General features: G+C 48.2%; 1 protein-coding gene across 1 annotated transcript in view; it reads left to right on the forward strand.

Moving 5' to 3' along the window:
- Nucleotides 1-12,372, forward strand: part of ABCC4 (ATP binding cassette subfamily C member 4) — a 235,906-nt gene that overhangs the window by 17,015 nt on the left and 206,519 nt on the right. Inside the window, exon 2 of the mRNA XM_023754706.1 lies at nt 611-615. The gene's annotated coding sequence lies outside the window, so the exon portion shown is untranslated. The remainder of the gene's footprint in view (nt 1-610; nt 616-12,372) is intronic.

A 12,372-nucleotide genomic window follows, 5' to 3' on the forward strand; every position in this document is an offset into this window, starting at 1 on the left:
GGTTTCAAGGCACCAAATGTTAGGTTAGGTGGCTCAGGAGGTGGCGCAAGAAATAGAGAGTCCAGTGAATCAGAAAAGAAAGGAAAGGAAAAGGTTTATTCTGCGTCCCCGGGAGACCCACGTACCCCCAAAGACAGGGCACGTGGATTCACGCCAACATGGAGGGGGGCGCTTTTTTTTATACTGCGGTTGGGTGAGGGGCAGGGACATGAGCTGAGGTATTCAGTTGAGGAAGCTTCAGCTGCAGGGGGGTCAGCAAGGTATTCAGGAATGAGTCAGCATCTGTGTGAGGGTATGTGGATTCAGGGAGAAGAAGCCGGTATCTGTGTCTGGCACGTTGATCTGTGAGAAATTCCAGGGGGAGTCCATTGTCTCATCACATGTCTGCATGTATCCGATCCTGGGCTCTCTCCGACCTAACAATTATTACTAGTACATCCGCCAGAGCAATGTGGCTGAAGCTGCTTAAGACAGCTCCTCCTGGCAACTTCCCTCTCCATACCTGGCCCTTGATGGCACACTTCTAGCCTGTGGAACTGGAGTTGTGAGAATAGATTTCTGTTGTTTAAGCACCCCCAACTGTAGCACTTTATTACGGTAGCCCAAGCAGCTAAAACCCCCACGTGCCCCCTAGAAGTCTTTGTGGGAGTTGGCGCCACTGGTTGCCATGGATCAGAGCTGCTCTGTATTGTAGTTTGTCCTCTTTTAGACTCAACTGCCCAAGGATTCTGATCGCCTCTAGTCGACCTCATTATAGACCTGCCTCCTCATTTTTTGAATTGAATTCAGGAAAATCCCTAAAACTCTTCAGAGGTGGAGCCCCAATCCCCATGAACCCTTCAGAGTGCTTTGCTTAGGAGGAGAGCGTCTGTCCCTGGACAGGCAGTCTGGGCGTCCCACGTAGAATTCTTGCTATTGAAATGGATTACTCATTGTTGCTGTTGGTTCCCCAGCACCAGGTGGGTGCGTCTTTGGCATCAGGCTGTCCAGTGTAAGCTGTTCTGTTCTTCCAGGCTATGAGGTAACTCAGACTCATGCTTTGAACTTTCGCTTTGACAGTGTATATGCAAATTTACCACATTATTTTGCTTTTGGGAAAACCCAATGCAAGTCTTCAGTGTATCTTGTATTAATAGCCAAAAATAAAAAATAGAAAAAAAATAAAAAAGATGGCTTTATTGTTCTCTCAGGCAAACTCAATCTCCTTTCCTCTCCCCATTTAGAATATAATGTAGTCCAAGTTTTTCCTTAAGACAAAACTTTGAAAGAGAAAATCAGTCCCTCCAGTGGATTTTGGTAATCTCCGCTAGGAGCCACTCAGAGAGTTAATTGAAGTCTTTGGAAGGGAAATTCCGTAAGGCTGTGTTCCTCGGGAGGGATTCCTTTCCTGTAGCCCCAGGCACATTTTCTAAGAAACCTTTCCAGGAAGGATGAGGTGCAACAGGAAGGAACCCTACGGAGGAGCCCACTCACAAACATAGAAAGGGGACTTTAATGGCCTTTCATTTCTGGGAATTGAGGCGTCTATTGAGGGCAGACAAAATGAGAAAACAGCAGCTACTACTGAATGTCGTAGGGTCATGGAAAAGGCAGTGTGCGAGGCGGGTGAGGGTTGTGCCAGTTAAACTGAATTCTGCGGGGCAACTGAGCAGCTCAGCCTCCTGATTCCCTGTCACCTTAGGCTAATTCTCTTGGAAAGTTTTACTTTAAGAAGTGGTGACACGTGGAAAACTAGCCCAGGGCCACACAAAGATCTGGTTCAAAGCCTAAGTTTTGTGGTTTTTCTCCCTCTCACGTATTCAGATTGAATTCCTGGCAAGCATTTTAAGGATGTAAAAGGTGGACATGAACACCGATGCAGCACCTTGTTTGTTGAAGGATGATCCTGCCAAGCATGTGCAGAACGCGGGCATGAGCGAGGCCGTGTGTCCTTCCAGGGTGGTGGCCACAGGGCAGGAAACCAGGCAGCTATCTCAGCTGGGCCCTGCGGCTCTCCGGAGCTAGCCAGCTTGGCCTGAGGTCCCGTCCACACTTCCTGCCTGTTCTGTGCTCTCTGCTCACTTCCCCAGGCCTCTGCCATCTCCTCTGTTCTCATGAACTCTCTTCTCTCCCTTCTCCCCCTCAGAAAGTCAGCCCCATTTACTGGTTTCCACAAAAATCTACACATCGTGACACTTGGTGATTGTGAAGATTTTGGTTGATTACCAGGGGGAGGCCTTTGCTCCTCTCCCCCTATCTTTTCCAGCTCCCGTCCCTCTCTGAAGTCAGAGGCTGTGTCCCCCTTATCTTGGGCACAGCCATTCTGACCACTCCAGCACCTCCTGAGACTTTGCTGAACAGTTTTCTACCTTACTATGCAAGTTCCCGTAAGCAAGGTAGACTGCTACTGTCCATGATTAACATTTATAAGCAGTTTGCCAAGTGGTCACTTTCTTGCCTCCAGCTGAGCGAACAGGTGCAGAGAGGTTATTGCCTCCGGCTGAGGGAACGGAAGTGCAGAGGTTAAATTTCCAGCCCAGAGCGAAACAGCTCAGTAAGTGGAGGGGGGGCAGGGCTCTCCGATTCCCAGCCTCAGCATGTTGAAATCCCCTGCAAAGATCTTGGGAAGGTGGAGGAGGGAGTTACATTCAGACATGTGTTTGCTGGAGGAGCCCGTGTGACCCAGGAGCGGCTTCGTGGAACAGGTGTGCTTGTGGAACCACATTGTGTTTTAGCTTCTGCAGAAATTCTCCTGTCCTTACACACCTTAAGAGGGGCACCTCCAAAAGCTTATCTCACTCATCACGTATGGTTTCTTTTTCTAGGACTAGCTATCTGGTGTCAATGTTCAGGCCCAGTCTTTATTTCTGAAGTGTCCCCTGGTTCCTGATGGATTTTGGCATTTGGTTAGATTGTAGAGAAAGGGGGGGTGGGTGGGTTGTGTTTATTGTCTCTGTGTCTCCTAACAGGCCATGACTCTGTGTTGTACTCGTCTTTTTATTTGGGAAGGAAATGATTTATTTGGCTATTAATACAAGATACACGTGGAAAACTAGCCCAGGGCCACACAAAGATCTGGTTCAAAGCCTAAGTTTTGTGGGCTTGCTAGCCACAAATAATTGCTAGCCCAATTATTATTCAAGAGGATACTGAAGCCCACAAAACCACAAAACTTAGGCTTTGAACCAGATCTTTCCTGGGCCCCGGACTATGTAGCAGCCTCCCTCCCTCCACTCCCCCCCTCCCCAAAGGGTAAAGTGCGCGCGCGCGCGCACACACACACACACACACACACACACACGCCTCGATTTGATATGAAATCAGTAATAAGTAAAATTTTTTGTTGCCCAAGGTTGTAGAGCTCTTCTCAAGAAGTTAAAAAGTTTTTTTCTTTTCACCTGTACCACGTGGCTCTAACTGCACCCCTAACCACATTGTAATCATTAACAGCACCCCATTGTATTCCTAAGAGTACCTGGGGAAGTTGGATAATAAAATAACATTATTACTCTAACTGAGCTGAAGTTCATATTCCATAAAATGCGCCCCTCCCCCAAGCCATGGAGCATGCTCGGGCACTGGACAGGGTGATGTCAGTTATTTGCTAAACGTGTACCGAGTATTGACGAGTGAGTACCTATTACTATTCCCACTTGAGCAGGTATCCTCACAACACAACCCCTGACCTGTGCTTGGTGTGGAAGAATGATGGCTGTGAAAGCTACAGGGAGTGTGCTTGGTTCTTGGGGTGACAACTGGCGGGCCAGGTGGTGGGAGTATTGGGTGGTTGGTCTACGGCAGTGGTCGGCAAACTGCGGCCCCTTGAGTGTGGCTCTTCCACAAAATACCACATGTGGCAAACTGCGGCCCCTTGAGTGTGGCTCTTCCACAAAATACCACGTGCGGGCGCGCACGTACAGTGCGATTGAAACTTCGTGGCCACACTCAAGGGGCCAAAGAGCCGCCGTTTGCCGACTATTGGTCTATGGGGCTTCGAGAGCTGGGCGAACGTTGACAGTCACTGGGAAGGTCTCTCATTTGTGGTCCAGTTCGAGTGGCTGGAGAGACCTTACCTAAAGGGGTCAGGAAGGTGTGTGTGAGTATAGCCAGCGAGGGCAGTTGTCAGTAAGCACTTAGCTTGGGAGGTGTGAGGCAGGGAGAGCAAGGTGAGGAGGCGTTGGTGAGCTTTCCAGGAACCAGAGAAGTCCTGGGTGCAGAGGCTGGAAGGCCTCTGAGATGACAGCCCTTCACCGCATTAGCTAGCTTAGACGATGAGCTGACCCCAGTGCTTTGGGGTGGGCAGGGAGAAAGAGTGGGCTGAGGACTCCGAGGGGCCTGGTGGCTCTCTGTACCCTTGGGGTCTGCTGAGAGGGCCACCAGAGGCGGAGGAAGCCAGTTCCTCGGGTGAGCTCGCACTCTAGGTGGCTGTCTTGGCTGATGAACGGCTGTGTGATCTTAGTCCAGTTCCAAGCTGATCCAGTTTTTTTATTCCTCAATTGTTATTAACACTGTGAGGTGGGAGGAAGATACTAGCCAAGTTTGCTCCTTCTCCAGGATCTGAAGCCCAGACACCTCTCCCAGATTCCCTGATTCAGTCCCATCTACAGGATCTCATTCTGTTATCTCTGCTGGTTTACTTGGAAATACTTCCCATTTCAGGCTTTTTCTGTAAATGCTTTAGCCTTAGGGCTTCTGTGCTTGCTGATATATATGCTTGGGACAGGCTGACTCCTCTTGTTTTTTGAGCCTTGGGCTACACCTGGCCTCCTCTGGGAGCTCTGCCTTGTCACCCCATCTAAAGTAGCTGCCCCTACCGTTAGCCATGTCTCCCTATTTTATTTATTTACTAGAGGCCTGGTGCATGAAATTCGTGCATGGGTGCAGTCCCTAGGTCTGGCCGGCGATTGAGGTATGAACGTCTGGCGTGGAAGGGCAGGTCCCAGCTGACCGCTGGGACCTGGGCAGCACCTGGGCCCCCGGACTCCCGTGTACCCCCCTCCACCTGAGTCATGGCGCCCAAGTCCCCACGCAGAGATGTGGTGAGCATGGCTGGATGCCGTGGGCCGGGGAGCAGCATGGCCTCTGGGCTGCCCAGCAGTGCTGCACGGAAGCCGGGTGGGCAGCACACTCTCTCTCAGCCGGCCTCGCAGACTGGCTCCTGAGTGAACCCATGGGGAGCCCAACCAGCCCCTGTGGTTCTGGCAGCTGCTGCCGGGCTCACTGGGAAGACCCCTGGTGTGCGAGCTCTGGCCTCCCAGGGGAGGGTAGCAGGGGGAGTGAGAGCAAGCTCGGTGGACACACTGCAGTTGCTGACGCCTGCCATGTTCCACACCGCCCCCTGGTGGTCAGCACACATCATAGTGAACGGTGGAACTCCTGGTTGGGGACAACTTGCATGTTACGCTTTTATTATATAGGATGTATTTACATTTACATTTACATTTACATTTATTTATTTATTTATTTATTTATTTCCTCACCTGAGGATAGATTTACTGATTTGAGAGAAAGAGAGAGAGATCGAGAAAGAGAGGAAGAAGGAGAGAGAGGGAGAAAGAGAAATATCAATTAGTTGCCCTCCTCATGTGTCCCAACCAGGGATTGAACCCACAGCCGGAGTATGTGCCCTGACCTGGAATCAAACGTGCAACTAGGTATGCGCCTTGACTGGGAATCAAACCCTCCACCTTTTGGTGTATGGGATAATGTTCCAACTGACTGAGCCACCCCACCAGGGTGCCATATCTCCCTATTTTATTTTCTGTGGATATCATTGTTTTGAACCTGTTTTTTTTTAGCTTGCTTATCTCTCTCTTCCCTCCCTGGATGTGAGGTCCATTAAAGAGACTTGATCTGTGGCTTAGAATGTAGAAGAGTGCCCGTTACATGATGGGCAAGTGCTTATGGAGCCGATTGGAATTAGTGAATATCGTAATTCCTGTTTTCCTGCAGTCCTGTTGTTGAGATTTCTGGTTAAAAAAAAAAAAGTGAGTTGTGGGTTGCATCCTTTTTTTAAAAAAAAATCAATAAAGGCACTAATGCACATGCTGTGGTTTGAGGGCTGCTTCTCGGGGATGAGGGAGGAAGGTCTCGCTTAGCTCTGCCCCTTTGAAGGGAGAAAGAGGAGGTGACTCTTGGGTTACACAGCTCAGTATTGGGGGGGATTTGCCCTTTCGCTGTCCTTGACCCTTTTAGGATGTGCTGGTGTGGGTGGTCTGCATTCCCTCCATCCCCCATTCCTTCTGATGAGCTGACCTCCATGGAGGGCTGAGGAGCAGCGAGATTTTACTGGAGGGAATTGGATTAGCTTGAAAACGGCATTCAGGGCACAGAGGTTGGTTTAGGACTGTGGGAGATAGGACGGGCCTGGGAGGGACGGGCTATCTGAAAAATATCTCCACATAGCATTCTCTTTGCTGCCCGACAAAACCTGTTTGTGTTGTTTTCAGTTGCTTTTCTTTTTCACCTCTGTATGCTTTTGTGGTTAGAGGAAATATTTTTTAAAGCAAATAGAGAAGATTCCAAGATTATGAAGAAAGCTGTTTTAGCAGGTCCCAAGATTCGCTATGGAGTTTCCCCTCTTGATTTACTTTCGACCAAATAAGCCCTTTAATAGATGCTGTGCAGAGGCTTTTCAAAGAATGTTTTTGTTCTTTCTCAACTGCAGCTATTCAAGTGGTTTCATACTCAAAATTGACCTAATGCTTCAAAGAATGAAATGGAATTTTCCTGTCCCATTGCCATAGTATTGCCCCAATATAAAAGTGTATGATTTAGAATTAGCTTTTCCTCCTTAACTCTGGATAACTGGAAGAAGGATGATTACATTTTTCTTTATTTTAACTGTTTTTATTGATTTTAGAGAGAGAGGAAGGGAGAGGGAGAGAGAAGCATCAATTGGCTGCTTCTTGCACACTCCCTACTGAGGATCAAGCCTAAAACCCGGGCATGCGCCCTGAACCGTGACCTCCTGACTCAACCCCTGAGCCATGGTGGCTGGGCTCAGGCTTTTGACTAATGGTGACTGAAGCCCGAGGGAATCCATTTTCCATCCTCCAGTTTTATGTGAAGCCTCGTCACACTGTGTGCTCTGTTTCTGTTAGGCCCCATGTCTGTTATGTAAATAGAAAAGGAGCATACAATTCAGTAAACTTAAACCTTGACCCAAGTAAGTTCCCCTGCATTCCAGAGCGGCTCCGTGTCCTTGGGGGGTTACCGCCAAGTTCTCATCTGCTTCCTGCAAAATTGGAAAAAACATGGTGCTATTTGTATGCAGGTTTTATAAACACTGGATTGCTGGGATGTGGAGGGCTGAGGTGATGGAAATATTTGCTTGAGGTTTTAGAGACGAATAACCTGTTAATCATAGCTGTGGTCTTGGAGAGTAAACACCTTCCACACGGGCCTCCCCGGAAGAACAGCTTGTCGGGTGGGGGCCTGTGTGAACCTCAGGCCCACGTGTGGCCTTCTTGTCCTCTACTCCTAGGCCAGCGGTCACCGCTCCTGTGCTGTGGCAGTGACTGCCTTTGGAGCGCTCACTGTTTACACTCCGTTTCTGACTCAGGGTAGCAGATACTGTTTCTGATAGGATCCAGCCAGCTCATATCACATTGCACACACTTAAGTAATCTTCCTGCAGCTGTCTCTGTACTCATTTGCTAGCTGCACTTTAAGACTGGAGTTAATCATAGGTCAGAGTTAAACTTTGTGTGGGTCAAGAGAGAAAGGCCAGCAGGCTATTTCTGCTGGGGTCATTTTTGGTGTATCTTCCACTGCTCATCTTATGACCACCATCTCTGAGTATCAGAAACGAGAACTTCTTGGGTGGGTGGCTCTGCCTAGAGATTTGCTGCCCCAGGTGTGGTCTGCAGACCAGGCACACTGCCATCACCTAGATCAGCATCGCCAACCGGTGGTCCTCAAAGTCCGAAAGGTTGGCGACCGCTGACCTAGAGCACGGGAGTCATGCAGAGTCTCAGGCCTTGCCCCAGACGTGGTGCATCAGAATTTGTATTTTAACACGTTAAGCGCCCAGCCTGTTTTGTCTTCTGGACGGAAAGTATAGTGTCAGTCACCGGTGACTGACTGGGCGCTTAAGGTGTTAACAAGGTCTCCAGGTGATTTGTATGCATGGACGGACCCAGGCCAGTCTCCTGTTGTGGTCTACTGGGTTGAACTGGGTTGCTACCTCTTGCAGGTTCTAAGGGTGGGAAGAAGAGAGTGTGGGGAAGGTGTCCTCATGGTTCTAAAGCTTGGGCCTTCCGTGTGAGTGGCACACCTCTCCCCCATCGTGCAATGTGGCCACACCCAATTGCAAGGGGGGTTAAGTAATAGAGTGAAACCACGTGTGAGGAATAAGGGAGAAGGAAGGACGAGACTCACAATGGGCCAAGGAATGGATTAAGTGAGCTAAGCTGTGGGTGTGGTTCATCAGTCAGTATTACGGCTACCTTTCCTTTCCCTACGCCTTTTCAATGTGTTTTTCTTAATCAGTATAAAATTAAAAAATTAAAACATATGCTTATTGCTGGTTAGACAAAAAGGTTGCTAATTTTATTTCTAATGATGGATAGCACCAATATTAATGGTTGGGTGACTGTCACTCTTATGAAGAAAGTATCCAACATGCTTATCACATACCCAACATCTGAGACCTACACAGGTATGGATTTCACCCCAGTCTTCCTCCTTCCTCCCTTGACTTTTATGATGGAAAATAACAAGCATATGCAAATGTACATTAAAGTATAATGAACACCTGACCACCCATCCGTGTCAACAGTTACCAACTCATGGCCAATCTTGCCTGAACTAGTCACTTCCTGTCCTGGATTGTCCTGCCCCAGGTACTGGCCAGACATTGGGGAGAGAAAATGGGGTGTTCTTTCACAAGGTTTAAAGCATAGTTCTGTGCAGTAAATTTCTAAAAGTTAAATTTTGGAGGCAAAGGATATACCAATTTTTGATTTCATGAAATATTCTTGGGTTTTAAAGAAAAGTAAAAATTGGATCAGTTTGAAAATATGCCTATCTTATAAATGTGTCTGTGATAACTCCTAGCCAGGCCAATATTGAAATGAAAAAAAAAACAAACACCCATTCATAGCCACACATTTGCCGCCCCCCAAATATTAGAGCCTGGCTGGCATGGCTCAGTGGTTAAGCATCGACCCCATGAACTAGGAGGTCACGGTTCAATTCCTGGTCAGGGCACATGCCCGGGTTGTAGGCTGGATCCCCATTGTGGGGCGTGCAGGAGGCAGCTGATCAATGATTCTCTGTCACCATTGATGTTTCTCTCTATTCTCTCTCCCTTCCTCTCTGAAATCAATAAAAACATATTAAAAAAAAGTAAAGTAGCTCGATTGGTGTGGCTCAGTGCTTAAGCAGCAACCCTATGAACCAAGGTGTCACGGTTCAATTCCCCTGTCAGGGCACATACCCAAGTTGCAGATTTGATCCCAAGTAAGGGGGCGTTCAGGAGGCAGCCAATCAATGATTCTCATCATTGATGTTTCTTTCTTTTTTATATATATAGAAAGGAAGGGGGGGAGAGAGAGAGATAGAAACAGCAATGATGAGAGAGAATCATTGATCAGTTGCCTCCTGCACAACCCCTATTGGGGATTGCGCCCGAAGTAGGATTGGGGTCCTGAGGCAACCTCACTCAGAAGGCTACAGGTGTGGGGGTTCCCACAACCCTCCAGGTTTACTAATTCGCTAGAATGACGCACAGAACACAATTATACTTTTATGTTAGCAAACACATACGTTTTGGAAGCAGTCAAAGGGAGAGGCACACAGAGTGAAGTTTGGGAGGATGGAAGCTCTTTTATCTTAACCCTGTGGAGTCAGGACATGCCATACTCTGGCACAGCAATGTGTGACGGTACTCAGTGTGCCAACCAGGAAAGCTCCCCCAAGCTTTGGTGTCCAGAGCTTCTATTGGGGTTTCATTATGTAGGTGTTATCGATTGATTCATTAGGCATGTCACTGAACTCGACCTCCAGCCCCCTTCAAGGAGGTTGGGCTGATATCACATGGCTCAAAAGCCCAGCCCTCTTAATCATTGGCTTTTCTGGTGGGGCCAGCCCCCTCCTGAGTCATCTCTTTTTTGGGGGGTTGTTTTTAAAAATATATTCTTATTGATTTCAGAGAGGAAGGGCGAGGGAGAGAGGGATAGAAACATTAATGATGAGAGAGAATCATTCATCAGCTGCCTCCTGCACGCCTCCCACTGGGGATTGAGCCTGCAACCCCAGGCATGTCCCCGTGACTGGAATCGAACCTAGGACCCTTCAGTCTGCAGGCTGACACTCTATCCGCTGAGCCAAATGGGCTAGGGCCTGAGTCATCTTTTAGCATAAACTCTAGGGGACACCATGAGTCACCTTGTTAGCATAAACCATCCAGGCCCACGCTCACTTGGGAAATTCCATGGATTTAGAGGAACTGGGACAAAGCTCAGGAACTAGGGACAAATACAAAGTGCTTCCTCCTTCCCCTCACCACTGTACTGAGGTACAGTTGACAAAATTGTAAAATATTTAAAATGTACAATGTGGTGACTTGATATATGTATACGTAGTGAAAGTATTCTCCCATTGGGTTAATTAGCACATCTATCACACATATTTACCCTTCCTAGGCTGAGAATATTTCACTTCTACTCAGCAAATTTAAATGATAAAATACAGTATTATCAACTGTAGTCACACCCTATAGAGTCCTGTAATATATTAAATCCTTAAACTTATTTATTTTATATCAGAAAGTTTGTACCCTTTTACCAAACTTCTCCCCCTGCCCCTTAAGTCCTGGTAACCACTTTTCTATGAGTATGACTTTTTTTAAAAAAAGATTCTACATATAACTGATACCATGTATTTGGCTTATTTCACATAGCATAATGCCTTCCAGGTTCACCCATGTTCCAAATGACAGGATTTCCTTCTCATTAAAGGAGATATTCCACTGTCTGTATACAGTATATATATATATACGTGTGTGTGTATCTACACTAATAAAAGAGAAACATGCAAATTGGTGTCACTTCGCTACGCCCACCAGCCAATTGGATGAGTATGCAAATTAACCAACAAAGATGGCGGTTAATTTGCATACATAGGCGCCCAGTGGCCTGGATCCCAGGAACATCATCAGCACCCAGGTCACTCCGAGGTAGGCCCCATGTGGGCCCTGAGAAGCCTAGGAAGGGCCTGAGCCAGGGGGCTCCTGGGCAGGGCCAAGCCTGTGATCGGAGCAGGGGTGAAGCCAGCGATCAGAGGGAGCTGGGGGGCCCCTGCCCAGGCCTAAAGCTTCGGCCAAAGGCTTTAGGCCTGGACAGGGGCCGAGCCGGGCCTAAAGCTTCGGCCAAAGGCTTTAGGCCTGGACAGGGGCCGAGCCGGCGATGGGTGTGAACTACAGAGGAAACACCTATTCTGACTGCTCATTGGCTAAGCTCCCTGTGTGCCACTGGTAATATTCTTAGTAACTTGGGTAATAAGAATCCAAAAAGGTGATCTAGGGTTTTTCCACCACACTCCTGGAGAAAAAAACAGGTCTGCTGCTGGAGGACTAAGAAATGTCATATCCTGCCCTAGCTGGTTTGGCTCAGTGGATAATGCCTCGGCCTGCCGACTGCAGAGTCTGGGTTCAATTCTGACCAAGGGCATGTACCTAGGTTGCAGGCTCCTCCCTGGCCCAGGCCCAGGTCAGGGCTCATGCAGGAGGCAACCAATCAAAGTGTTCCTCTCACTTTCATGTTTCTCTCTGTCTTTCCCTTTCTCTTCCACATTCTCTAAAAACCAATGGAAACATATCCTCAGGTGAGGATAAAAAAAAAAAAAGAAAGAAAGAAATGTCATATCCTATGAAAGACACATCTTGAAAATGCCTAAAGAAAGTTGTCATTTTTTCTTTTTTTTTTTAAATATATTTTTATTGATTTTTTACAGAGAGGAAGGGAGAGAGATAGAGAGCTAGAAACATCGACGAGAGAGAAACATCGACCAGCTGCCTCCTGCACATCTTCCACTGGGGATGTGCCCGCAACCCAGGTACATGCCCCTGACCGGAATCGAACCTGGGACCTTTCAGTCCGCAGGCCGATGCTCTATCCACTGAGCCAAACCGGTTTCGGCTGTCATTTTTTCATGGTGAAGGGACTGGAGTCCGTGTTGATGAAAACACCTTGGTGGCTGCGGTGACTGGCAGTGGCTGCAGCAGTGGGGTGATGGGGCTGGTGCCTTTCCCTGATCAGCCCGGTCGCCTCCCACAAAGGGAGGCCAGACTGCTGCTTAAGCCCGCTCCTCAAGGGGAGCAGGGAGCGGGCCTAACCATCAATAGGACATCCCCTGAGGGCTCCCAGTATGTGAGAAGGGGCAGGCTGG

Source organism: Myotis lucifugus, unplaced genomic scaffold, assembly GCF_000147115.1.
Source record: "Myotis lucifugus unplaced genomic scaffold, Myoluc2.0 scaffold_64, whole genome shotgun sequence".
Lineage (NCBI taxonomy): Eukaryota > Metazoa > Chordata > Mammalia > Chiroptera > Vespertilionidae > Myotis > Myotis lucifugus.